The sequence below is a fragment of the Panthera onca genome, chromosome C2 (genome assembly GCF_046562875.1).
Source record: "Panthera onca isolate mPanOnc1 chromosome C2, mPanOnc1 haplotype 2, whole genome shotgun sequence".
Classification (NCBI taxonomy): Eukaryota; Metazoa; Chordata; class Mammalia; order Carnivora; family Felidae; genus Panthera; species Panthera onca.
Window position 1 is genome coordinate 102683837 of NC_138347.1, and position 4569 is coordinate 102688405.

Sequence of the window (4569 nt, forward strand, 5' to 3'; positions counted from 1 at the left end):
ACCCAGGTGCCCCAGGTAATATAGACATTTTAACAGTATTTGTTCTTCCAATCCATGAGCATGAAATATTTTTCCATTTCTTTGTGTCATCTTCGATTTCTCTCTTAAGTGTTCTGTACTTTTCAGGGTACAGATCTTTTATCTCTTTGGTTAGGTTTATTCCTACGTATCTTATGGTTTTTGGTGCAATAGTAAATAGGATCAATTGCTTTATTTCTCTTTCTGCTGCTTTACTACTTCTGCATAGAAATGCAACAGAAGATATTTGAATATGACATATCTGATTAGAGTTAGTATCCAAAATCTACAAAGAACTTACCAAACTCAACACCCAAAAAATAAATAATACAGTTAATAAATGGGCAGAGACATGCCTGGGTGGCTCAGTCGTTTGAGTGTTCAACTCGACTTCTGCTCAGGTGATGATCTCATGGCTCATGAGATAGAGCCCTGCATCAGGGTCTGTGCTGACAGCACAGAGCTTGCTTGAGCTTCTTTATCTCCCTCTATGTCTCTGCCCCTACTCCCCCCTCTCAAAATAATAAATAAACAAACTTAAAAAAAAGAAATGGGCAGAAGACATTAATAGAAATTGTCCAATGAAGACTTATAGATGACCAACAAACACATGAAAAGGTGCCAACATCACTCATTATCAGGGAAATACAAGTCAAAACCACAATAAGATACGACCTCACACCTGTCAGAATGGCTGAAATTAACAACACAGGAGACAACAGATGTTGGCAAGGATGCAGAGAAAGGGGCAACTCTCACACTGTCCGTGGGAATGCCAACTGGTGCAGCCACTCTGGAAAAGAGTATGGAAATTCCTTAAAAAGTTAAAAATAGCGCTTTCTTTGGTAGCACATATACTAAAATTGGAATGATATAGAGAAGATTAGCCTGGCCACTGCACAAGGATGACACTCAAATTCATGAAGCATTCTATATGATTAGGAAGATAATAATACCTGGTAATTCCCACCCCTGCTCCCCCCAAAAAAACGTTACAAATAGATCTACCCTATGACCCAGCAATTGTACCACTAGGGTATTTACTCAAAGGATACAAAAATACTGATTAGAAGGGGAACATGCACCCAGATATTTATAGCAGCATTATCAACAATAGCCAAACTATGGAAAGAGCCCAAATGTCTATCCACTGATGAATGAATAAAGAAGACATGGTATATATAAATAATGGAATATTACTCAACCATCAAAAAGAATGAAATCTTGCCATTTGCAACAACATGGATGGAGCCAGAGTATATTATGCTAAGTGAGAAAAGTCAGTCAGAGAAAGACAAATATCATGTGATTTTGCTCATCTGTGAAAGTAAGAAACACAACAGGTGAACATAGGGGAAAGGGCAAAAAAGAGAAGGGGACAAACCATAAGACATTCTTAATTATAAAGAACACACTGAAGGTTGCTGGACATGAGGTGAGTGGAGGGATTGGCTGAATGGGTGATAGGTATTAACGGGGGCACTTGTATGGATGATCACTGGGCATTATATGTAAGTGATGAATCACTAAATTCTAATCCTGAAACTAATATTACACTATATGTTAACTAACTAGAATTTAAATAAAACATTTAAAAATAATTTTATATTTACCATGTCAAAAAATAGGTTAAGATGTGTTTTAAAACACTCATATTTAGATTTCATGGGTAAAGAACAAGAGAGTAGCTAAATAGAGATCTATGTACAATATCAATCTGCAGATCCTAAGTGTCTTGTTTGGCTTGTAATTATATTCAAGCCTCAGGGGAAGATCAGCTTCTTGCAAGAGTGCAAACAGAATGTTTTTTTCCTAATTACAAGTGTCCCAAAGTCTCATTTCCTGCTCCTTTTCCCCTCATTTCCCCTCTTTATATTCTAGCTTTTAATAAATAGATCCCTTCTACTAAATGCCTTCTCAATATCCCCTTTTCTGTTCCTACATCTGTAGGGCCATTTCCTACCCACCATCTCTCAGGTAACTGCTTTCTCTAAAATAAGATGAAATAAACCTAGTATCCTAAACTGACTCTAATATTAAATGTTCTTAACTTGTGTTCTTCTTTGAGGGGAGAGCTGGAATAAAGGCTTCAGGCACTGCCATTTCTAGGCTAGATTTCTTACTACTCCAAATGCCAGGGGGACAATTACTTATATTTTCAGTGCAGAATTTGATGTATCTAGTCATAAGAAATCTTTACTAAATATGTATGCAGACAATAAATTTTCTGCCCTAATTAAGGTAAAGGATAAAAGTGAGAAGTATTTTTAATCAAGCAATATTATGTATTACATGGATTCCATTTATAGTCTGGTTCTTGTTATTCTACTGGAAAGGAAAACACAATCTATGCATAGTGATGCTTAAATGACATTAAATAGTAATTTCTGTCACCAATTACCTTACTGAGTAAAATCCACAAATTATTTTTAAATATCAGGACAAGAGTGTATTCATGGTTATATGAATAAGATATACTGTTAATTTCAAAATTATAATTTATCTTACAACAAAGAAAAATACTGTAAAAACAATTCCATTTCATCAAATAAGACTTTTAATACACTACTAGAAATGTATGCTTTTATATGTATTTTGTGTGTATATATATATTATTTTATGTGTATTTTGCTTCATGAAATTATATTCAATAAATTTCTGCAAGAGTAGGGAGAACAGTGTATTTTTCCTAAAATTAAAAAAAAAATAAATTGTGAAGAGAGAACACTTCACAAGAGTTATTTCATAACATTATATGCCACCCTGCTGAGGAAGATTCATGTTAAGCCAAATTCATTTTGTCTCCCCATGAATGCATATGGAGCTATTCTTTGAAACATCTAGAGAAACAGAAAAAATTCTACTGACACTGAAGATATAATTTCTAAAAAAAAGGTAGAAAGAAAAATACAAAATTCTTAATATTTAACTTGCATTTTTGCAACTGAAATGTATATATTGCAGAGTGTTCATACTTATAGGGTATTGAGTCTGCAGGAATCTACTCAAGTACCTAAGAGTGTAAAAACCATAAAATAAAAAGAACTGATAGACTAGCTAGTTAGTATGACGACAACAAGGCAATTTCAGATTCCAAAGTGTGTATTTTAAAAATTAAACCCTATACAGTGAAACTGGAGTAGCAATATTATTACATTTCTCGATATGTTGCTTAATTAAAATGTTCAGCTCATTTATCTTTTATGAATTATTTTATTATTTTTTCAGCACAATTGCCATTATCAAGGCATAGCTGTACAGGCCTGATACCAAAGCAAGTTATAATTTCATCAGCACCCATGGCTAGAAATTAAAATTTGCTAAGAAAAGTCATGCATTAATTTGTCTGATTATAAACAAATGACATAAAAATAGTAACATTATCTATGAGTCTAATTAAAAAGCATTACCAGCCAATCTATTTTTCCTACTGATTGCAAAAATTTCCTAATAAGAAGGAAAGAAAGTTAAAGTTACTGCACAACAGAGTTGTACAAAGGGAATTTCCGACAGCAACCAGAAGTTGCATTCGATTTAGTGTGCTGCAAAATTAGTTCTAGGGTTTTGACATATGATATAAATTTATCTCATATTGAGACTGTGGGGACTCAGTATTGCTTGCTGCATGCTATTCTAAGAGGCTTTTAGTATTATTTTGGTCTCCTGAAATTTGTTCTTACCTTCCCACTGAGTTTGAGAGAAATAGCTGGAGTGATCCTGATTGAAGGCAATGCTCCCCACATTTGCCAGGTTCATGTTGAAGTTTTAAAGTTTTCTGTGATAAAGTGAGATGCTTCCTGGTATTTGTCAATTACACTTTGAAAAGCTTTTGGTTCTGACCTGTAGGTTGTAAATTTACTATTGATGGACCAGAAGAGGAATGTTTTAAAACTTGGAGGTGTTTAAAGATTTAGTTGGAGCTGAAAAGAGCCTTAAAACTCTCACATTGCCAGCAAAAGAGGTCCAAGAAACTCTAACAGCAGGCACATGGCTTGAAAAGAAGATTGTATCCTCAGTAATTACTGAACCCTGTTGCCACCGGTTCATGAAGCATTTCCCAGCTCCCTATGTCAAAATGAATTGCTTCCTCTGCTCTGCTTCAATAGCACTTTGGGCATTCTCAATATCTCTCTTATTTATGTTACACTTAGTTGCATACACTTTTTTTCCCAGCAGATGACAAGTTTCTTGATTGTAGATAACTTTTTATTCATCTCTGTAAATTTTGCATATATAATAATTACTGCTACTTAGGAGATAGCATTGAAAATTGTCTGAACTAAAATGAATCCCAGAAGGCACTGTGTACAGGGTAAAGAAAATAAAAGAAGAAACTGAAATTAAAAACTAACAAAACGTATAAACCACACACACTCACGTGTACACACACACACACACACACACACACACACACACACACACACACCATGAAAGAGTTAAGTCAAATACGAGAGAATCGGAATTCCCACAAAAGTAGAGTAATGGAAGAGCTTCCTAAAATTATAAAATATGAATGTTCACAATTTTTAAAAATGATTGGTGAAGTAATAG

At 34.3% G+C, this 4569-nt stretch overlaps 1 non-coding gene across 1 annotated transcript; it reads left to right on the plus strand.

Moving 5' to 3' along the window:
* The first annotated feature begins 851 nt into the window (after nucleotides 1–851).
* On the plus strand, nucleotides 852–958 carry LOC132684409 (U6 spliceosomal RNA). Its single transcript, XR_009612632.1, has one exon. It is a non-coding gene; the product is annotated as a U6 spliceosomal RNA (small nuclear RNA).
* The last annotated feature ends 3611 nt before the right edge of the window (nucleotides 959–4569 follow it).